A 25,380-nucleotide genomic window follows, 5' to 3' on the forward strand; every position below is an offset into this window, starting at 1 on the left:
CGGGGTGACGTGAGGGCATTATTATTGATCTGATTCTTTCTTAGGGTCATAAAATATTGTATGGCACTCTCATTGACCAAATTTATGATCCGATTCAGTGGTTCGACCCATCCTCAGTTTTTCTTCCGGCTCGTGTACTATCCCCTTTGGCAATACTGGTAAAATTTCGAACGGGCCACGGAATGGCGTGAGGGCAAAATAATTGATCCGATTCTTTCTTAGGGTCATAATATATTGTATGGCAGTCTCGTAGACCGAATTTATGATCCGATTCAGTGGTTCGACCCATACTTACTTTTTTTTCCTCCGCTCGTGTACTACCCCCTTTGGCAATACTGGCAAAATTTCGAACGGGCCACGGGGCGGCGTGAGGGCATAATTATTGATCTGATTCTCTCCTAGGGTCATAAAATATTGTATGGCAGTCTCCATGACCGAATTTATGATCCGATTCAGTGGTTCGACGCATCCTCAGTTTTTCCTCCGGCTCGTGTACTACCCCCTTTGGCAATACTGGCAAAATTTTGAACGGGCCACGGGGTGGCGTGAGACCATTATTATTGATCTGATTCTTTCTTAGGGTCATAAAATAATGTATGGCAGTCTCATTAACCGAATTTATGATCCGATTCAGTGGTTCGACCCATCCTCAGTTTTTTCCTCCGGCTCGTGTACTACCCCCTTTGGCAACACTGGTAAAATTTCGAACCGGCCACCGAGTGGCGTGAGGGCATAATAATTGATCCGATTCTTTCTTAGGGTCATAATATATTGTATGGCAGTCTCCTAAACCGAATTTATGATCCGATTAAGTGGTTCGACCCATACTTAGTTTTTTTTCCTCCGGCTCGTGTACTACCCCTTTTGGCAATACTGGCAAAATTTCGAACGGGCCACGGGGTGGTGTGAGGGCATATTATTGATCTGATTCTTTCTTAGGGTCATAAAATATTGTATGGCAGTCTCCATAACCGAATTTATGATGCGATTCAGTGGTTCGACCCATCCTCAGTTTTTCCTCCGACTCGTGTACTACCCCTTTTGGCAATACTGGCAAAATTTTGAACGGGCCACGGGGTGGCGTGAGGGCATAATTATTGATCCGATTCTTTCTTAGGGTCATAATATATTAAATGGTTGTCTCCTAGACCCAATTTATAAACCGATTTATTGGTTCGACACATTCTCAGTTTTTCCTTCGGCTCCTGTACTACCCTCTTTAGCAATACTGGCAAAATTTCGAAAGGGCCACGGGGGTGGCGTGAGGGCATAATAATTAATCCGATTCTTTCTTAGGGTCATAATATATTGTATGGGAGTCTCCTAGACCGAATTTATGATCCTATTCAGTGTTTCGACCCATACTTAGTTTTTTTTTCCTCCGGCTCGTGTACTACCCCCTTTGGCAATATTGGCAAAATTTCGAACGGGCCACGGGGTGGCGTGAGGGCATAATTATTAATCTGATTCTTTCTTAGGGTAATAAAATATTGTATGGCAGTCTCCATGACCGAATTAATGATCCGATTCAGTGGTTCGACCCATCCTCAGTTTTTCCTCCGACTCGTGTACTACCCCCTTTAGCAATACTGGCAAAATTTTGAACGGGCCACGGGGTGGCGTGAGGGCATAATTATTGATCCGATTCTTTCTTAGGGTCATAATATATTAAATGATTGTCTCCTAGACCCAATTTATGATCCTATTTATTGGTTCGACACATTCTCAGTTTTTCGTCCGGCTCGTGTACTAACACCTTTAGCAATACTGGCAAAATTTCGAATGGGCCACGGGGTGTCGTGAGGACATAATAATTGATCCGATTCTTTCTTAGGGTCATAATATATAGTATGGGAGTCTCCTAGACCGAATTTATGATCCTATTCAGTGTTTCGACCCATACTTAGTTTTTTTCCTCCGGCTCGTGTACTACCCCATTTGGCAATACAGGCAAAATTTCGAACGGGCCACGGGGTGGCGTGAAGGAATAATTATTGATCTGACTCTTTTTTAGGGTCATAAAATATTGTATGGCAGTCTCCATGACCGAATTTATGATTCGATTCAGTGGTTCGACGCATCCTCAGTTTTTCCTCCGGCTCGTGTACTTTGACAATACTGGCAAAATTTTGAATGGGCCACGGGGTGGCGTGAGGGCATAATTATTGATCTGATTCTTTCTTAGGGTCATAATATATTGTATGGTTGTCTCCTACACCCAATTTATGATCCGATTTATTGGTTCGACACATTCTCAGTTTTTCCTCCGGCTCGTGTACTACCACCTTTAGCAATACTTGCAAAATTTCGAACGGGCAACGGGGTGGCGTGAGGGCATAATAATTTATCTGATTATTTCTTAGGGTCATAATATATTTTATAGCAGTCTCCTAGATCGAATTTATGATCCGATTCAGTTGTTCGACCAATACTTAGTTTATTTTCCTCCGGCTCGTGTACTACCCCCTTTGGCAATACTGGCAAAATTTCGAACGGGCCACGGGGTGGCGTGAGAGCATAATTATTGATCCGATTATTTTCTTAGAGTCATAATATATTGTATGGTAGTCTCCTAGACCGAATTTATGATCCGATTCAGTGGTTCTACCCATCCTCAGTTTTTCCTCCGGCTTGTGTACTACCCCCTTTTGCAATACAGTCAAAATTTCGAACGGGCCACGGTGTGGCGTGAGGGCATAATTATTGATCTGATTCTTTCTTAGGGTCATAATATATTGTATGGTTGTCTCCTACACCCAGATCCTATTTATTGGTTTGACACATTCTCAGTTTTTCCTCCGGCTCGTGTACTACCACCTTTAGCAGTACTTGCAAAATTTTGAACGGGCCACGGGGTGGCGTGAGGGCATAATAATTTATCCGATTATTTCTTAGGGTCATAATATATTGAATGGCAGTCTCATAGAGCGAATTTATTATTCGATTCAGTGGTTCGACCAATACTTAGTTTATTTTCCTCTAGCTCGTGTACTACCCCCTTTGGCAATACTGGCAAAATTTCGAACGGGCCACGGGGTGGCGTGAGAGCATAATTATTGATCCGATTATTTTCTTAGAGTCATAATATATTGTATGTTGTTTCCTAGACCGAATTTATGATCCGATTCAGTGGTTCTACCCATCCTCAGTTTTTCCTCTGGCTCGTGTACTACCCCCTTTGGCAATACTGTCAAAATTTCGAACGGGCCACGGGGTGGCGTGAGGGCATAATTATTGATCTGATTCTTTCTTAGGGTCATAAAATATTGTATGGCAGTCTCCATGACCGAATTTATGATCCGATTCAGTGGTTCGATGCATCCTCAGTTTTTCCACCGGCTCGTGTACTTTGACAACACTGGCAAAATTTTGAACGGGCCACGGGGTGGCGTGAGGGCATAATTATTGATCCGATTCTTTTTTAGGGTAATAATATATTGTATGGATGTCTCCTAGACCCAATTTATGACCCAATTTATTGGTTCGACACATTCTCAGTTTTTCCTCCGGCTCGTGTACCACCTTTAGCAATTCTTGCAAAATTTCGAACGGGCCACGGGGTGGCGTGAGGGCATAATAATTTATCCGATTCTTTCTTTGGGTCATAATATATTGTATGGCAGTCTCCTAAATCGAATTTATGATCCGATTCAGTGGTTCGAACAATACTTAGTTTATTTTCCTCCGGCTCGTGTACTACCCCCTTTGGCAATACTGGCAAAATTTCGAACGGGCCACGGGGTGGCGTGAGAGCATAATTATTGATCCGATTATTTTCTTAGAGTCATAATATATTGTATGGTAGTCTCCTAGGCCGAATTTATGATCCAATTCAGTGGTTCTACCTATCCTCAGTTTTTCCTCCGGCTCGTGTACTTTGACAACACTGGCAAAATTTTGAACGGGCCACGGGGTGGCGTGAGGGCATAATTATTGATCCGATTCTTTTTTAGGGTAATAATATATTGTATGGATGTCTCCTAGACCCAATTTATGACCCAATTTATTGGTTCGACACATTCTCAGTTTTTCCTCCGGCTCGTGTACCACCTTTAGCAATTCTTGCAAAATTTCGAACGGGCCACGGGGTGGCGTGAGGGCATAATAATTTATCCGATTCTTTCTTTGGGTCATAATATATTGTATGGCAGTCTCCTAGATCGAATTTATGATCCGATTCAGTGGTTCGAACAATACTTAGTTTATTTTCCTCCGGCTCGTGTACTACCCCCTTTGGCAATACTGGCAAAATTTCGAACGGGCCACGGGGTGGCGTGAGAGCATAATTATTGATCCGATTATTTTCTTAGAGTCATAATATATTGTATGGTAGTCTCCTAGACCGAATTTATGATCCGATTCAGTGGTTCTTCCCATCCTCAGTTTTTCCTCCGGCTCGTGTACTACCCCCTTTGGCAATACTTGCAAAATTTTGAACGGGCCACGGGGTGGCGTGAGGGAATAATTATTGATCTAATTCTTTCTTAGGGTCATAAAATATTGTATGGCAGTCTCCATGACCGAATTTATGATTCGATTCAGTGGTTCGACGCATCATCAGTTTTTCCTCAGGCTCGTGTACTTTGACAATACTGGCAAAATTTTGAACGGGCCACGGGGTGGCGTGAGGGCATAATTATTGATCTGATTCTTTCTTAGGGTCATAATATATTGTATGGTTGTCTCCTACACCCAATTTATGGTCCGATTTATTGGTAACCTTTAGCAATACTTGCAAAATTTCGAACGGGCCACGGGGTGGCGTGAGGACATAATAATTTATCCGATTATTTCTTAGGGTCATAATATATTGTATGGCAGTCTCCTAGATCGAATTTATGATCCGATTCAGTGGTTCGACCAATACTTAGTTTATTTTCCTCCGGCTCGTGTACTACCCCCTTTGGCAATACTGGCAAAATTTCGAACGGGCCACGGGGTGGCGTGAGAGCATAATTATTGATCCGATTATTTTCTTAGAGTCATAATATATTGTATGGTAGTCTCCTAGACCGAATTTATGATCCGATTCAGTGGTTCTACCCATCCTCAGTTTTTCCTCCGGCTCGTGTACTACCCCCCTTGGCAATACTGTCAAAATTTCGAACGGGCCATGGGGTGGCGTGAGGGCATAATTATTGATCTGATTCTTTCTTAGGGTCATAAAATATTGTATGGCAGTCTCCATGACCGAATTTATGATCCGATTCAGTGGTTCGACGCATCCTCAGTTTTTCCACCGGCTCGTGTACTTTGACAACACTGGCAAAATTTTGAACGGGCCACGGGGTGGCGTGAGGGCATAATTATTGATCCGATTCTTTTTTAGGGTAATAATATATTGTATGGATGTCTCCTAGACCCAATTTATGACCCAATTTATTGGTTCGACACATTCTCAGTTTTTCCTCCGGCTCGTGTACCACCTTTAGCAATTCTTGCAAAATTTCGAACGGGCCACGGGGTGGCGTGAGGGCATAATAATTTATCCGATTCTTTCTTTGGGTCATAATATATTGTATGGCAGTCTCCTAAATCGAATTTATGATCCGATTCAGTGGTTCGAACAATACTTAGTTTATTTTCCTCCGGCTCGTGTACTACCCCCTTTGGCAATACTGGCAAAATTTCGAACGGGCCACGGGGTGGCGTGAGAGCATAATTATTGATCCGATTATTTTCTTAGAGTCATAATATATTGTATGGTAGTCTCCTAGGCCGAATTTATGATCCAATTCAGTGGTTCTACCTATCCTCAGTTTTTCCTCCGGCTCGTGTACTACCCCCTTTGGCAATACTGGCAAAATTTTGAACGGGCCACGGGGTGGCGTGAGGTAATAATTATTGATCTAATTCTTTCTTAGGGTCATAAAATATTGTATGGCAGTCTCCATGACCGAATTTATGATTCGATTCAGTGGTTCGACGCATCATCAGTTTTTCCTCAGGCTCGTGTACTTTGACAATACTGGCAAAATTTTGAACGGGCCACGGGGTGGCGTGAGGGCATAATTATTGATCTGATTCTTTCTTAGGGTCATAATATATTGTATGGTTGTCTCCTACACCCAATTTATGATCCGATTTATTGGTAACCTTTAGCAATACTTGCAAAATTTCGAACGGGCCACGGGGTGGCGTGAGGACATAATAATTTATCCGATTATTTGTTAGGGTCATAATATATTGTATGGCAGTCTCCTAGATCGAATTTATGATCCGATTCAGTGGTTCGACCAATACTTAGTTTATTTTCCTCCGGCTCGTGTACTACCCCCTTTGGCAATACTGGCAAAATTTCGAACGGGCCACGGGGTGGCGTGAGAGCATAATTATTGATCCGATTGTTTTCTTAGAGTCATAATATATTGTATGGTAGTCTCCTAGACCGAATTTATGATCCGATTCAGTGGTTCTACCCATCCTCAGTTTTTCCTCCGGCTCGTGTACTACCCCATTTGGCAATACAGTCAAAATTTCGAACGGGCCACGGGGTGGCGTGAGGGCATAATTATTGATCTGATTCTTTCTTAGGGTCATAATATATTGTATGGTTGTCTCCTACACCAAATTTATGATCCTATTTATTGGTTCGACACATTCTCAGTTTTTCCTCCGGCTCGTGTACTACCACCTTTAGCAATACTTGCAAAATTTTGAACGGGCCACGGGGTGGCGTGAGGGCATAATAATTTATCCGATTATTTCTTTGGGTCATAATATATTGAATGGCAGTCTCCTAGAGCGAATTTATTATTCGATTCAGGGGTTCGACCAATACTTAGTTTATTTTCCTCTGGCTCGTGTACTACCCCCTTTGGCAATACTGGCAAAATTTCGAACGGGCCACGGGGTGGCGTGAGAGCATAATTATTGATCCGATTATTTTCTTAGAGTCATAATATATTGTATGGTAGTCTCCTAGACCGAATTTATGATCCGATTCAGTGGTTCTACCCATCCTCAGTTTTTCCTCCGGCTCGTGTACTACCCCCTTTGGCAATACTGTCAAAATTTCGAACGGGCCACGGGGTGGCGTGAGGGCATAATTATTGATCTGATTCTTTCTTAGGGTCATAAAATATTGTATGGCAGTCTCCATGACCGAATTTATGATCCGATTCAGTGGTTCGACGCATCCTCATATTTTCCACCGGCTCGTGTACTTTGACAACACTGGCAAAATTTTGAACGGGGCACGGGGTGGCGTGAGGGCATAATTATTGATCTGATTCTTTTTTAGGGTAATAATATATTGTATGGTTGTCTCCTAGACCCAATTTATGATCCAATTTATTGGTTCGACACATTCTCAGTTTTTCCTCCGGCTCGTGAACCACCTTTAGCAATACTTGCAAAATTTCGAACGGGCCACGGGGTGGCGTGAGGGCATAATAATTTATCCGATTCTTTCTTAGGGTCATAATATATTGTATGGCAGACTCCTAGATCGAATTTATGATCCGATTCAGTGGTTCGAACAATACTTAGTTTATTTTCCTCCGGCTCGTGTACTACCCACTTTGGCAATACTGGCAAAATTTCGAACGGGTCACGGGGTGGCGTGAGAGCATAATTATTGATCCGATTATGTCTTAGGATCATAATATATTGTATGGTAGTCTCCTAGACCGAATTTATGATCCGATTCAGTGGTTCTACCCATCCTCAGTTTTTCCTCCGGCTCGTGTACTACCCCCTTTGGCAATACTGGCAAAATTTTGAATGGGCCACGGGGTGGCGTGAGGGCATTATTATTGATCTGATTCTTTCTTAGGGTCATAAAATATTGTATGGCACTCTAATTGACCGAATTTATGATCCGATTCAGTGGTTCGACCCATCCTCAGTTTTTCTTCCGGCTCGTGTACTATCCCCTTTGGCAATACTGGTAAAATTTCGAACGGGCCACGGAATGGCGTGAGGGCAAAATAATTGATCCGATTCTTTCTTAGGGTCATAATATATTGTATGGCACACTCCTAGACCGAATTTATGATCCGATTCAGTGGTTCGACCCATACTTACTTTTTTTTCCTCCGCTCGTGTACTACCCCCTTTGGCAATACTGGCAAAATTTCGAACGGGCCACGGGGCGGCGTGAGGGCATAATTATTGATCTGATTCTCTCCTAGGGTCATAAAATATTGTATGGCAGTCTCCATGACCGAATTTATGATCCGATTCAGTGGTTCGACGCATCCTCAGTTTTTCCTCCGGCTCGTGTACTACCCCCTTTGGCAATACTGGCAAAATTTGAACATGCCACGGGGTGACGTGAGGGCATTATTATTGATCTGATTCTTTCTTAGGGTAATAAAATATTGTATGGCAGTCTCATTAACCGAATTTATGATCCGATTCAGTGGTTCGACCAATCCTCAGTTTTTCCTCCGGCTCGTGTACTACCCCTTTTGGCAATACTGGCAAAATTTCGAACGGGCCACGGGGTGGCGTGAGAGCATAATTATTGATCCGATTATTTCTTAGGGTCTTAATATATTGTATGGCAGTCTCCTATACTGAATTATGATCCGATTCAGTGGTTCTACCCATCCTCAGTTTTTCCTCCGGCTCGTGTACTACCCCTTTTGGCAATACTGGCGAAATTTCGAACGGGCCACGGAGTGGCGTGAGGGCATAATAGTGTATCCGATTCTTTCTTAGGGAAATAATATATTGTATGGCAGTCTCCTAAACCGAATTTATGATCCGATTAAGTGGTTCGACCCATACTTACTTTTTTTCCCTCCTGCTTGTGTACTACCCTTTTTGGCAATATTGGCAAAATTTCAAACGGGCCACGGGGTGGTGTGAGGGCATAATTTTTTATCTGATTCTTTCTTAGGGTCATAAAATATTGTATGGCAGTCTCCATGACCGAATTTATGATCCGATTCAGTGGTTCGACCCATCCTCAGTTTTTCCTCCGACTCGTGTACTATCCCCTTTGGCAATACTGGCAAAATTTTGAACGGGTGACGGGGTGGCGTGATGGCATAATTATTGATCCGATTCTTTCTTAGGGTCATAATATATTAAATGGTTGTCTCCTAGACCCAATTTATGATCCGATTTATTGGTTCGACACATTCTCAGTTTTTTCCACCGGCTCGTGTACTACGACCTTTAGCAATACTGGCAAAATTTCGAACGGGCCACGGGGTGGCGTGAGGGCATAATAATTGATCCGATTCTTTCTTAGGGTCATAATATATTGTATGGCAGTCTCCTAGACCCAATTTATGATCCGATTCAGTGGTTCGACCCATCCTCAGTTTTTCCTCCGGCTCGTGTACTACCCCCATTGGTAATACTGGCAAAATTTTGAATGGGCCACGGGGTGGCGTGAGGGCATTATTATTGATCTGATTCCTTCTTAGGGTTATAAAATATTGTATGGCAGTCTCATTAACCGAATTTATGATCCGATTCCGTGGTTCGACCCATCCTCAGTTTTTCCTCCGGCTCGTGTACCTTTGGCAATACTGGTAAAATTTCGAACGGGCCACGGAGTGGCGTGAGGGCATAATAATTTATCCGATTCTTTCTAAGGGTCATAATATATTATATGGCAGTCTCCTAAACCGAATTTATGATCCGATTAAGTGGTTCGACCCATACTTAGTTTTTTTTCCTCCGGCTCGTGTACTACCACCTTTAGCAATACTGGCAAAATTTGGAACGGGCCACGGGGTGGCGTGAGGGCATAATTATTGATCTGATTCTTAATTTGGGTCATAAAATATTGTATGGCAGTCTCCATGACCGAATTTATGATCCGATTCAGTGGTTCGACCCATCTTAAGTTTTTCCTCCGACTCGTGTACTACCTCTTTGGAAATACTGGCAAAATTTTGAACGGGCCACGGGGTGGCGTGAGGGCATAATTATTGATCCGATTCTTTCTTAGGGTCATAATATATTAAATGGTTGTCTCCTAGACCCAATTTATGATCCGATTTATTGGTTCGACACATTCTCTGTTTTTCCTCCGGCTCGTGTACTACCACCTTTAGCAATACTGGCAAAATTTCGAACCGGCCACGGGGTGGCGTAAGAGCATAATAATTGATCCGATTCTTTCTTAGGGTCATAATATATTGTATGGGAGTCTCCTAGACCGAATTTATGATCCTATTCAGTGTTTCGACCCATACTTAGTTTTTTTCCTCCGGCTCGGGTACTACCCCCTTTGGCAAAACTGACAAAATTTCGAACGGGCCACGGGGTGGCGTGAGGGCATAATTATTGATTTGATTCTTTCTTAGGGTCATAAGATATTGTATGGCAGTCTCCAAGACCGAATTTATGATCCAATTCAGTGGTTCGACGCATCCTCAGTTTTTCCTCCGGCTCGTGTACTTTGGCAATACTGGCAAAATTTTGAACGGGCCACGGGGTGGCGTGAGGGCATAATTATTGATCCGATTCTTTCTTAGGGTCATAATATAATGTATGGTTGACTCCTAGACCCAATTTATGATCCGATTTATTGGTTCGACACATTCTCAGTTTTTCCTCCGGCTCGTGTACTACCACCTTTTGCAATACTTGCAAAATTTCGAACGGGCCACGGGGTGGCGTGAGGGCATAATAATTTATCCGATTCTTTCTTAGGGTCATAATATATTGTATGGCAGTCTCCTAGATCGAATTTATGATCCGATTCAGTGGTTCGACCAATACTTAGTTTATTTTCCTCCGGCTCGAGTACTACACCCTATGGCAATACCGGCAAAATTTCGAACGGGCCACGGGGTGGCGTGAGAGCATAATTATTGATCCGATTATTTTCTTAGGGTCATAATATATTGTATGGTTGTCTCCTAAACCTAATTTATGATCCGATTCAGTGGTTCTACCCATCCTCAGTTTTTCTTCCTGCTCGTGTACTACCCCCTTTGGCAATACTGGCAAAATTTCGAACGGGCCACGGGGTGGCGTGAGGGCATAATTATTGATCTGATTATTTCTTAGGGTCATAAAATATTGTATGGCAGTCTCCATGACCGAATTTATGATCCGATTCAGTGGTTCGACGCATCCTCAGTTTTTCCTCCGGCTCGTGTACATTGGCAATACTGGCAAAATTTTGAAAGGGCCACGGGGTGGCGTGAGGGCATAATTATTGATCCGATTCTTTCTTAGGGTAATAATATATTATGTGGTTGTCTCCTAGACCCAATTTATGATCCTATTTATTGGTTCGACACATTCTCAGTTTTTCCTCCGGCTCGTGTACTACCACCTTTAGCAATACTTGCAAAATTTCCAACGGGCCACGGGGTGGCGTCAGGGCATAATAATTTATCCGATTCTTTCGTAGGGTCATAATATATTGTATGAAAGTCTCCTAGATCGAATTTATGATCCGATTCAGTGGTTCGAACAATACTTAGTTTAATTTCCTCCGGCTCGTGTACTACCCCCTTTGGCAATACTGGCAAAATTTCGAACGGGACACGGGGTGGCGTGAGAGCATAATTATTGATATGATTATGTCTTAGGATCATAATATATTGTATGGTAGTCTCCTAGACCAAATTTATGATCCGATTCAGTGGTTCTACCCATCCTCAGTTTTTCCTCCGGCTCTTGTACTACCCCTTTTGGCAACACTGGCAAAATTTTGAACGGGACACGGGGTGGCATGAGGGCATAATTGTTGATCTGATTCCTTCTTAGGGTCATAATATATTGTATGGCAGTCTCCATGACCGAATTTATGATCCGATTTAGTGGTTCGACCCATCCTCAGTTTTTCCTCCGACTCGTATACTACCCACTTTGGCAATACTGGCAAAATTTCGAACGGGCCACGGTGTGGCGTGAGAGCATAATTATTGATCCGATTATTTCCTAGGGTCATAATATATTGTATGGAAGTCTCCTAGACCGAATTTATGATCCGATTCAGTGGTTCTACCCATCCTCAGTTTTTCCTCCGGCTCGTGTACTACCCCCTTTGGCAATACTGGCAAAATTTTGAATGGGCCACGGGGTGGCGTGAGGGCATTATTATTGATCTGATTCTTTCTTAGGGTCATAGAATATTGTATGGCAGTCTCATTGACCGAATTTATGATCTGATTCAGTGGTTCGACCCATCCTCAGTTTTTCTTCCGGCTCGTGTACTACCTCCTTTGGCAATACTGGTAAAATTTCAATCGGGCCACGGAGTGGCGTGAGGGCATAATAATTGATCCGATTTTTTCTTAGGGTCATAATATATTGTATGGCAGTCTCCTAGACCGAATTTATGATCCGATTCAGTGGTTCGACCCATACTTAGTTTTTTTTCCTCCGGCTCGTGTACTACCCCCTTTGGCAATACTGGCAAAATTTCGTACGGGCCACGGGGTGACGTGAAGGCATAATTATTGATCTGATTCTCTCTTAGGGTCATAAAATATTGTATGGCAGTCTCCATGACCGAATTTATGATCCGATTCAGTGGTTCGACGCATCCTCAGTTTTTCCTCCTGCTCGTGTACTACCCCCTTTGGCAATACTGGCAAAATTTTGAACGGGCCACAAGGTGGCGTGAGGGCATTATTATTGATCTGATTCTTTCTTAGGGTCATAAAATACTGTATGGCAGTCTCATTAACCGAATTTATGATCCGATTCAGTGGTTCGACCCATCCTCAGTTTTTCCTCCGGCTCGTGTACTACCCCCTTTGGCAATACTGGTAAAATTTCGAACGGGCCACGGAGTGGCGTGAGGGCATAATAATTTATCCGATTCTTTCTTAGGGTCATAATATATTGTATGGTAGTCTCCTAAACCGAATTTATGATCCGATTAAGTGGTTCGACCCATACGTAGTTTTTTTTCCTCCGGCTCGTGTACTACCCCTTTTGGCAATACTGGCAAAATTTTGAACGGGCCACGGGGTGGCGTGAGGGCATAATTATTGATCTGATTCTTTCTTAGGGTCATAAAATATTGTATGGCAGTCTCCATGACCGAATTTATGATCCGATTCAGTGGTTCGACCCATCCTCAGTTTTTCCTCCGACTCATGTACTACCCCCTTTGGCAATACTGGCAAAATTTTGAACGGGCCACGGGGTGGCGTGAGGCATAATTATTGATCCGATTCTTTCTTTGGGTGCGCGCATATAATGTATATATGTGTGAACCCTCGGGTGGGCAAAAGTAAATTTGCACTAATTTTGACGTTATTTTACTAATCTCGTGAAAATAACGTTAAAAGTGGCGGAAGGTTAATCAGGCATCATGTGGTGGCGTTGATAGCCGAAAGACAAGGGCACATGCACCGATCAGCCGGTGTCCCGATGATTGAGTGCTATGTGCCTTATGTCAAAGGCTTGATGCAAAACTACTATCGAGCCGGGGGTCTCACCGGAAGCAGCCTCTCTATCCCTATGGGATAGAGGTAAGGCTGTCTACATCTTACCCTCCTCAGACCCTACCATAGCATTACTATTGGTGGGATATACTGAGTACGATGATGATGATGATGATTCTTTCTTAGGGTCATAATATATTAAATGGTTGTCTCCTAGACCCAATTTATGATCCGATTTATTGGTTCGACACATTCTCATTTTTTCCTCCGGCTCGTGTACTACCACCTTTAGCAATACTGGCAATATTTCGAACGGGCCACGGGGTGGCGTGAGGGCATAATTATTGATCTGATTCTTTCTTCGGGTCATAAAATATTGTATGGCAGTCTCCATGACCGAATTTATGATCCGATTCAGTGGTTCGACCCATCCTCAGTTTTTCCTCCGACTCGTGTACTACCCCCTTTGGTAATACTGGCAAAATTTTGAACGGGCCACGGGGTGGTGTGAGGGCATAATTATTGATCCGATTCTTTCTTAGGGTCATAATATATTAAATGGTTGTCTCCTAGACCCAATTTATGATCCGATTTATTGGTTCGACACATTCTCAGTTTTTCCTCCGGCTCGTGTACTACCCCATTTGGCAATACTGGCAAAATTTCGAACGGGCCACGGGGTGGCGTGAGAGCATAACTATTGATCCGATTATTTCTTAAGGTCATAATATATTGTATGGAAGTCTCCTAGACCGAATTTCTGATCCGATTCAGTGGTTCTACCCATCCTCAGTTTTTCCTCCGGCTCGTGTACTACCCCTTTTGGCAATACTGGCAAACTTTCGAACGGGACACGGGGTGGCGTGAGGGCATAATTGTTGATCTAATTCCTTCTTAGGGTCATAATATATTGTATGGCAGTCTCCATGACCAAATTTATGATCCGATTCAGTGGTTCGACCCATCCTCAGTTTTTCCTCCGACTCGTTTACTACCCCTTTTGGCAATACTGGCAAAATTTTGAACGGGCCACGAGGTGGCGTGAGGGCGTAATTATTGATCCGATTCTTTCTTAGGGTCATAATATATTGTATGGATGTCTCCTAGACCCAATTTATGATCCGATTTATTGGTTCGACGCATTCTCAGTTTTATCTCTGGCTCGTGTACTACCCCCTTTAGCAATACTGGCAAAATTTCGAACGGGCCACGGGGTGGCGTGAGGGCATAATAATTAATCCAATTCTTTCTTAGGGTCATAATATATTGTATGGCAGTCTCCTAGACCAAATTTATGATCCGATTAAGTGGTTCGACTCATACTTAGTTTTTTTCCTCCGGCTCGTTTACTACCCCCTTTGACAACACAGGCAAAATTTCGAACGGGCCACGGTGTGGCGTGAGAGCATAATTATTGATCCGATTATTTCTTAGGGTCATAATATATTGTATGGAAGTCTCCTAAACAGAATTTATGATCCGATTCAGCGGTTCTACCCATCCATAGTTTTTCCTCCAGCTCGTGTACTTTGGCAATTACTGGCAAAATTTTGAACGGGCCACGGGGTGGCGTGAGGGCATAATTATTGATCCGATTCTTTCTTAGGGTCATAATATATTGTATGGTTGTCTCCTAGACCTAATTTATGATCCGATTTATTGGTTCAACACATTCTCAGTTTTTCCTCCGGCTCTTGTACTACCACCTTTAACAATACTGTCAAAATTTCGAACGGGCCACGGGGTGGCGTGAGGGCATAATTATTGATCTGATTCTTTCTTTGAGTCATAAAATATTGTATGGCAGTCTCCATGACCGAATTTATGATCCGATTCAGTGGTTCGACCCATCCTTAGTTTTTCCTCCGACTCGTGTACTACCCCCTTTGGCAATACTGGCAAAATTTTGAACGGGCCACGGGGTGGCGTGAGGGCATAATTATTGATCCGATTCTTTCTTAGGGTCATAATATATTAAATGGTGTCTCCTAGACCTAATTTATGATCCGATTTATTGGTTCGACACATTCTTAGTTTTTCCTCCGGCTCATGTACTACCCCTTTTGGCAATACTGGCAAACTTTCGAACGGGACACGGGGTGGCGTGAGGGCATAATTGTTGATCTGATTCCTTCTTAGGGTCATAATATATTGTATGGCAGTCTCCATGACCGAATTTATGATCCGATTCAGTGGTTCGACCCATCCTCAGTTTTTCCTCCGACTCGTGTACTACCCATTTGGCAATACTGGCAAAATTTTGAACGGGCCACGGGGTGGCGTGAGGGCATAATTATTGATCCGATTATTTGTTAGGGTCAAAATATAATGTATGGGTGTCTCCTAGACCCAATTTATGATCCGATTTATTGGTTCGACGCATTCTCAGTTTTATCTCCGGCTCGTGTACTACACCCTTTAGCAATACCGGCAAAATTTCGAACGGGCCACGGGGTGGCGTGAGGGCATAATAATTGATCCAATTCTTTCTTAGGGTCATAATATATTGTATGGCAGTCTCCTAGACCGAATTTATTATCCGATTCAGTGGTTCGACCCATACTTAGTTTTTTTCCTCCGGCTCGTTTACTACCCCCTTTGACAACACAGGCAAAATTTCGAACGGGCCACGGTGTGGCGTGAGAGCATAATTATTGATCCGATTATTTCTTAGGGTCATAATATATTGTATGGAAGTCTCCTAAACAGAATTTATGATCCGATTCAGCGGTTCTACCCATCCATAGTTTTTCCTCCAGCTCGTGTACTTTGGCAATTACTGGCAAAATTTTGAACGGGCCACGGGGTGGCGTGAGGGCATAATTATTGATCCGATTCTTTCTTAGGGTCATAATATATTGTATGGTTGTCTCCTAGACCTAATTTATGATCCGATTTATTGGTTCAACACATTCTCAGTTTTTCCTCCGGCTCTTGTACTACCACCTTTAACAATACTGTCAAAATTTCGAACGGGCCACGGGGTGGCGTGAGGGCATAATTATTGATCTGATTCTTTCTTTGAGTCATAAAATATTGTATGGCAGTCTCCATGACCGAATTTATGATCCGATTCAGTGGTTCGACCCATCCTTAGTTTTTCCTCCGACTCGTGTACTACCCCCTTTGGCAATACTGGCAAAATTTTGAACGGGCCACGGGGTGGCGTGAGGGCATAATTATTGATCCGATTCTTTCTTAGGGTCATAATATATTAAATGGTGTCTCCTAGACCTAATTTATGATCCGATTTATTGGTTCGACACATTCTTAGTTTTTCCTCCGGCTCATGTACTACCCCTTTTGGCAATACTGGCAAACTTTCGAACGGGACACGGGGTGGCGTGAGGGCATAATTGTTGATCTGATTCCTTCTTAGGGTCATAATATATTGTATGGCAGTCTCCATGACCGAATTTATGATCCGATTCAGTGGTTCGACCCATCCTCAGTTTTTCCTCCGACTCGTGTACTACCCATTTGGCAATACTGGCAAAATTTTGAACGGGCCACGGGGTGGCGTGAGGGCATAATTATTGATCCGATTATTTGTTAGGGTCAAAATATAATGTATGGGTGTCTCCTAGACCCAATTTATGATCCGATTTATTGGTTCGACGCATTCTCAGTTTTATCTCCGGCTCGTGTACTACCCCCTTTAGCAATACCGGCAAAATTTCGAACGGGCCACGGGGTGGCGTGAGGGCATAATAATTGATCCAATTCTTTCTTAGGGTCATAATATATTGTATGGCAGTCTCCTAGACCGAATTTATTATCCGATTCAGTGGTTCGACCCATACTTAGTTTTTTTCCTCCGGCTCGTTTACTACCCCCTTTGACAACACAGGCAAAATTTCGAACGGGCCACGGTGTGGCGTGAGAGCATAATTATTGATCCGATTATTTCTTAGGGTCATAATATATTGTATGGAAGTCTCCTAAACAGAATTTATGATCCGATTCAGCGGTTCTACCCATCCATAGTTTTTCCTCCAGCTCGTGTACTTTGGCAATTACTGGCAAAATTTTGAACGGGCCACGGGGTGGCGTGAGGGCATAATTATTGATCCGATTCTTTCTTAGGGTCATAATATATTGTATGGTTGTCTCCTAGACCTAATTTATGATCCGATTTATTGGTTCAACACATTCTCAGTTTTTCCTCCGGCTCTTGTACTACCACCTTTAACAATACTGTCAAAATTTCGAACGGGCCACGGGGTGGCGTGAGGGCATAATTATTGATCTGATTCTTTCTTTGAGTCATAAAATATTGTATGGCAGTCTCCATGACCGAATTTATGATCCGATTCAGTGGTTCGACCCATCCTTAGTTTTTCCTCCGACTCGTGTACTACCCCCTTTGGCAATACTGGCAAAATTTTGAACGGGCCACGGGGTGGCGTGAGGGCATAATTATTGATCCGATTCTTTCTTAGGGTCATAATATATTAAATGGTGTCTCCTAGACCTAATTTATGATCCGATTTATTGGTTCGACACATTCTTAGTTTTTCCTCCGGCTCATGTACTACCCCTTTTGGCAATACTGGCAAACTTTCGAACGGGACACGGGGTGGCGTGAGGGCATAATTGTTGATCTGATTCCTTCTTAGGGTCATAATATATTGTATGGCAGTCTCCATGACCGAATTTATGATCCGATTCAGTGGTTCGACCCATCCTCAGTTTTTCCTCCGACTCGTGTACTACCCATTTGGCAATACTGGCAAAATTTTGAACGGGCCACGGGGTGGCGTGAGGGCATAATTATTGATCCGATTATTTGTTAGGGTCAAAATATAATGTATGGGTGTCTCCTAGACCCAATTTATGATCCGATTTATTGGTTCGACGCATTCTCAGTTTTATCTCCGGCTCGTGTACTACCCCCTTTAGCAATACCGGCAAAATTTCGAACGGGCCACGGGGTGGCGTGAGGGCATAATAATTGATCCAATTCTTTCTTAGGGTCATAATATATTGTATGGCAGTCTCCTAGACCGAATTTATTATCCGATTCAGTGGTTCGACCCATACTTAGTTTTTTTCCTCCGGCTCGTGTACTACCCCCTTTGACAATACTGGCAAAATTTCGAACGGGCCACGGTGTGGCATGAGAGCATAATTATTGATCCGATTATTTCTTAGGGTCATAATATATTTTATGGAAGTCTCCTAGACCGAATTTATGATCCGATTCAGTGGTTCTACCCAACCTCAGTTTTTCCTCCGGCTCGTGTACTTTGGCAATACTGGCAAAATTTTGAACGGGCCACGGGGTGGCATAAGGGCATAATTATTGATCCGATTCTTTCTTATGGTCATAATATATTGTATAGTTGTCTCCTAGACCCAATTTATGATCTGATTTATTGGTTCGACCCATCCTCAGTTTTTCCTCCGGCTCGTGTAATACCACCTTTAGCAATACTGGCAAAATTTCGAACGGGCCACGGGGTGGCGTGAGGGCATAATTATTGATCTGATTTTTTCTTTGGGTCATAAAATATTATATGACAGTCTCCATGACCGAATTTATGATCCGATTCAGTGGTTCGACCCATCCTTAGTTTTTCCTCCGACTCGTGTACTACCCCCTTTGGCAATACTGGCAAAATTTTGAACGGGCCACGGGGTGGCGTGAGGGCATAATTATTGATCCGATTCTTTCTTAGGGTCATAATATATTAAATGGTGTCTCCTAGACCCAATTTATGATCCGATTTATTGGTTTGACACATTCTTAGTTTTTCCTCCGGCTCGTGTAATACCCTCTTTGGCAATACTGGCAAAATTTCGAACGGGCCACGGGGTGGTGTGAGATCATAATTATTGATCCGATTATTTCTTAGGGTCATAATATATTGTATGGAAGTCTCCTAGACCAAATTTCTGATCCGATTCAGTGGTTCTACCCATCCTCAGTTTTTCCTCCAGCTCGTGTACTACCTCTTTTGGCAATACTGGCAAACTTTCGATCGGGACACGGGGTGGCGTGAGGGCATAATTGTTGATCTGATTCCTTCTTAGGGATAATATATTGTATGGCAGTCTCCATGACCGAATTTATGATCCGATTCAGTGGTTCGACCTATCCTCAGTTTTTCCTCCAACTCGTGTACTACCCCTTTGGCAATACTGGCAAAATTTTGAATGGGCCACGGGGTGGCGTGAGGGCATAATTATTGATCCGATTCTTTCTTAGGGTCATAATATATTGTATGGCAGTCTCCTAGACCGAGTTTATGATCCGATTCAGTGGTTCGACCCATGCTTAGTTTTTTTCCTCCGGCTCGTGTACTACCCCCTTTGACAATACTGGCAAAATTTCGAACGGTCCACGGTGTGGCGTGAGAGCATAATTATTGATCCGATTATTTCTTAGGGTCAAAATATATTGTATGGAAGTCTCCTAAACCGAATTTATGATCCGATTCAGTGGTTCTACCCATCCTCAGTTTTTCCTCCGACTCGTGTACTTTGGCAATACTGGCAAAATTTTGAACGGGCCACGGGGTGGCGTGAGGGCATAATTATTGATCCGATTCTTTCTTAGGGTCATAATATATTAAATTGTTGTCTCCTAGACCCAATTTATGATCCGATTTATTAGTTCGACACATTCTCAGTTTTTCCTCCGGCTCGTGTACTACCCTTTTTGGCAATACTGGCAAACTTTCGAACGGGACACGGGGTGGCGTGAGGGCATAATTGTTGATCTGATTCCTTCTTAGGGTCATAATATATTGTATGGCAGTCTCCATGACCGAATTTATGATCCGATTCAGTGGTTCGACCAATACTTAGTTTTTTTTCCTCCGGCTCGTGTACTACCCCCTTTGGTAATACTGGCAAAATTTTGAACGGGTCACGGGGTGGCGTGAGGGCATAATTATTGATTTGATTATTTCTTAGGGTCATAATATATTGTATGGCTGTCTCCTAGACCCAATTTATGATCCGATTTATTGGTTCGACACATTCCCAGTTTTTCCTCCGGCTCGTGTACTACCCCCTTTAGCAATACTGGAAAAATTTCGAACGGGCCACGGGGTGGCGTGAGGGCATAATTATTGATCCGATTATTTTTTAGGGTCATAATATATTGTATGGAAGTATCCTAGACCGAACTTCAGATCCGATTCAGTGGTTCTAACCATCCTAAGTTTTTCCTCCGGCTCGTGTACTACCCACTTTGGCAATACTGGCAAACTTTCGAACGGGACACGGGGTGGCGTGAGAGCATAATTGTTGATCTGATTCCTTCTTAGGGTCATAATATATTGTATGGCAGTCTCCATGACCGAATTTATGATCCGATTCAGTGGTTCGACCAATACTTAGTTTTTTTTCCTCCGGCTCGTGTACTACCCCCTTTGGTAATACTGGCAAAATTTTGAACGGGTCACGGGGTGGCGTGAGGGCATAATTATTAATTTGATTATTTCTTAGGGTCATAATATATTGTATGGCTGTCTCCTAGACCCAATTTATGATCCGATTTATTGGTTCGACACATTCCCAGTTTTTCCTCCGGCTCGTGTATTACCCTTTTAGCAATACTGGCAAAATTTTGAACGAGCCACGGGGTGGCGTGAGGGCATAATTGTTGATCTGATTCCTTCTTAGGGCCAAAATATATTGTATTGAAGTCTCCTAGACCCAATTTATGATCCGATTTAGTGGTCGACTCATTCTCAGTTTTTCCTCCGGCTCGTGTACTACCCCCTTTGGGAATACTGGCAAAATTTTGAACCGGCCACGGGGTGGCGTGAGGGCATTATTATTGATCTGATTTTTTCTTAGGGTCATAAAATATTGTATGGCAGTCTCCATGACCGAATTTATGATCCGATTCAGTGGTTCGACGCATCCTCAGTTTTTCCTCCGGCTCGTGTACTACCACCTTTGGCAATACTAGATAAAATTTCGAACGGGCCACGGGGTGTCGTGAGGGCATAATTATTGATCCGATTCTTTCTTAGGGCCAAAATATATTGTATGGAAGTCCCCTGACCCAATTTATGATCCGATTTAGTGGTCGACTCATTCTCAGTTTTTCCTCCGGCTCGTGTACTACCTCCTTTGGCAATACTGGCAAAATTTTGAACGGGCCACGGTGTGGCGTGAGGGCATAATTATTGATTTGATTCTTTCTTAGGGTCATAAAATATTGTATGGCAGTCTCCATGACCGAATTTATGATCCGATTCAGTGGTTCGACGCATCCTCAGTTTTTCCTCCGGCTCGTGTACTACCCCCTTTGGCAATATTGGCAAAATCTTGAACTGACCACGGGGTGGCGTGAGGGCATTATTATTTATCTGATTCTTTCTTAGGGTCATAAAATATTGTATGGCAGTCTCATTGACCGAATTTATGATCCGATTCAGTGGTTCGACCCATCCTCAGTTTTTCCTCGGCTCGTGTACTACCCCAATTGGCAATACTGGTAAAATTTCGAACGGGCCACGTGGTGGCGTGAGGGCATAATTATTGATCTGATTCTTTCTTAGGGTCATAAAATATTGTATGGCAGTCTCCATGACCGAATTTATGATCCGATTAAGTGGTTCGACGCATCCTCAGTTTTTCCTCCGGCTCGTGTACTACCCCCTTTGGCAATACTGGCAAAATTTCGAATGGGCCACGGGGTGGCGTGAGGGCATAATTATTGATCTGATTCTTTCTTAGGGTCATAAAATATTGTATGGCAGTCTCCATGACCGAATTTATGATCCAATTCAGTGGTTCGACTCATCCTCAGTTTTTCCTCCAGCTCGTGTACTACCCCATTTGGCAATACTGGCAAAATTTTGAACGGGCCACGGGATGGCGTGATGGCATTATGTAGGTTCCCAGCCGGATCTACACAAGATATCGCGTTCTACGTAGGTGCGGAATCCCAACATAAGACGTTACGAGTATAGAAAACAATACGAGCTAACACACGATACGATAACCAAACACACGTTGTATTCCAACCGTAAACTCGTGATACTATGATCACTGAATACAAAACTCTCTGACTCGAATACACGACTATTAATCTCTATTCTCATGAATAAGCCGTATACAAGATAGCTTATATAGACACGACAACTTCGCCTGGTATGTTCAGGCGAAGTTGTCCCTAACTTCGCTTGTCTAACAAGTTCGCCTATATAAGCGAACTTGTTAGTAACTTCGCTTACATACAAAACTCAAATCTAACTAACACGATTACAGACACTCGACACTGAACTACTGACATCATGCACCAACAGACTCCCCCTTGGCAGTAGCTTCATCTCTTTAGCTTCAAACACGTGTCTAGTAATCTTCAATCTTCTATCTTCAAGCATGCACTCCTTCTCGAACACAAACCGAGACAACTCTTTGATATTTCCTCGCTTCGTCTTTCCAAGCAGGAATATAAAATATCTTCTTGTCATTCAACACCTGCAAATCAGCTTGCGATAAGTTTACCAAGTGCATCGGATCGTACACTCTAAGCAGCTCTTGTTCATCTTCGTCTTCCATCACTGCCTCAGCTGTCTCACAATCTACAAACCACCACTTCAGGTCTTTAAGCACATCCTTGAACGGGCCACGGGGTGGTGTGAGGGCATTATTATTGATCAGATTCTTTCTTAGGGTCACAAAATATTGTATGGCAGTCTCATTGACCGAATTTATGATCCGATTCAGTGGTTCGACCCATCCTCAGTTTTTCCTCCGGCTCGTGTACTACCCCCATTGGCAATACTGCTAAAATTTCGAACGGGCCACGGAGTGGCGTGAGGGCATAATAATTGATCCGATTCTTTCTTAGGGTCATAATATATTGTATGGCAGTCTCCTAGACCGAATTTATGATCCGATTCAGTGGTTCGACCCATCCTCAGTTTTTCCTCCGGCTCGTGTACTACCCCCTTTGGCAATACTGGTAAAATTTCGAACAGGCCACGGAGTGGCGTGAGGGTATAATAATTGATCAGATTTTTTCTTTGGGTCATAATATATTGTATGGTAGTCTCCTAGACCGAATTTATGATTCGATTCAGTGGTTCGACCCATACTCAGTTTTTTTACCTCCGGCTCTGTACTACCAATACTGGAAAAATTTCGAACGGGCCACGGGGTGGCGTGAGGGCATAATTATTGATCCGATTATTTCTTAGGGTCATAATATATTGTATGGAAGTATCCTAGACCGAACTTCAGATCCGATTCAGTGGTTCTACCCATCCTCAGTTTTTCCTCCGGCTCGTGTACTACCCCCTTTGGCAATACTGGCAAAATTTCGAACGGGCCACGGGGTGGCGTGAGGGCATAATTATTGATCTGATTCTTTCTTAGGGTCATAAAATATTGTATGGCAGTCTCCATGACCGAATTTATGATCCTATTCAGTGGATCGACTCATCCTCAGTTTTTCCTCCAGCTCGTGTACTACCCCCTTTGGCAATACTGGCAAAATTTTGAACGGGCCACGGGATTGCGTGATGGCATTATGTAGGTTCCCAGCCGGATCTACACAAGATATCGCGTTCTACGTAGCTGTGGAATCCCTACGTAAGACGTTACGAGTATAGAAAACAATACGAGCTAACACACGATACGATAACCAAACACACGTTGTATTCCAACCGTAAACACGTGATACTATGATCACTGAATACAAAACTCTCTGGCTCGAATACACGACTGTTAATCTCTATTCTCATGAATAAGCCGTATACAAGATAGCTTATATAGACACGACAACTTCGCCTGGTATGTTCAGGCGAAGTTGTCCCTAACTTCGCTTTTCTAACAAGTTCGCCCATATAAGCGAACTTGTTAGTAACTTCGCTTACATACAAACCTCAAATCTAACGAACACGATTACAGACACTCGACACTGAACTACTGACATCATGCACCAACAGACTCCCCCTTGGCAGTAGCTTCATCTCTTTAGCTTCAAACACGTGTCTAGTAATCTTCAATCTTCTATCTTCAAGCATGCACTCCTTCTCGAACACAAACCGAGACAACTCTTTGATATTTCCTCGCTTCGTCTTTCCAAGCAGGAATATAAAATATCTTCTTGTCATTCAACACCTGCAAATCAGCTTGCGATAAGTTTACCAAGTGCATCGGATCGTACACTCTAAGCAGCTCTTGTTCATCTTCGTCTTCCATCACTGCCTCAGCTGTCTCACAATCTACAAACCACCACTTCAGGTCTTTAAGCACATCCTTGAACGGGCCACGGGGTGGTGTGAGGGCATTATTATTGATCAGATTCTTTCTTAGGGTCATAAAATATTGTATGGCAGTCTCATTGACCGAATTTATGATCCGATTCAGTGGTTCGACCCATCCTCAGTTTTTCCTCCGGCTCGTGTAGTACCCCCATTGGCAATACTGCTATAATTTCGAACGGGCCACGGAGTGGCGTGAGGGCATAATAATTGATCCGATTCTTTCTTAGGGTCATAATATATTGTATGGCAGTCTCCTAGACCGAATTTATGATCCGATTCAGTGGTTCGACCCATCCTCAGTTTTTCCTCCGGCTCGTGTACTACCCCCTTTGGCAATACTGGTAAAATTTCGAACAGGCCACGGAGTGGCGTGAGGGTATAATAATTGATCAGATTTTTTCTTTGGGTCATAATATATTGTATAGTAGTCTCCTAGACCGAATTTATGATTCGATTCAGTGGTTCGACCCATACTCAGTTTTTTTACCTCCGGCTCTGTACTACCAATACTGGAAAAATTTCGAACGGGCCACGGGGTGGCGTGAGGGCATAATTATTGATCCGATTATTTCTTAGGGTCATAATATATTGTATGGAAGTATCCTAGACCGAACTTCAGATCCGATTCAGTGGTTCTACCCATCCTCAGTTTTTCCTCCGGCTCGTGTACTACCCCCTTTGGCAATACTGGCCAAATGTAGATGAGGTAGCCACCACGGGAACAACCGTAGCGCTTGGCCTTGTAACCTGTAGTGATGAGGGAACCATTGTCATACCGGATAGTGCTGGTGGAGTGAAACATACCACCCTAGAGCCCTCAC

At 43.2% G+C, this 25,380-nt stretch overlaps 1 long non-coding RNA gene across 1 annotated transcript in view; it reads left to right on the forward strand.

Moving 5' to 3' along the window:
• LOC143630619 (uncharacterized) overlaps window positions 1-25,380 on the forward strand; it is a 175,313-nt gene that overhangs the window by 131,622 nt on the left and 18,311 nt on the right. Inside the window, exon 2 of the long non-coding RNA XR_013153207.1 lies at window positions 940-1,077. This is a non-coding gene — a long non-coding RNA (uncharacterized LOC143630619). The remainder of the gene's footprint in view (window positions 1-939; window positions 1,078-25,380) is intronic.

Source organism: Bidens hawaiensis, unplaced genomic scaffold, assembly GCF_021521415.1.
Source record: "Bidens hawaiensis isolate Kalapana, Puna unplaced genomic scaffold, B.hawaiensis_p1.1 tig00005770_1, whole genome shotgun sequence".
NCBI lineage: Eukaryota > Viridiplantae > Streptophyta > Magnoliopsida > Asterales > Asteraceae > Bidens > Bidens hawaiensis.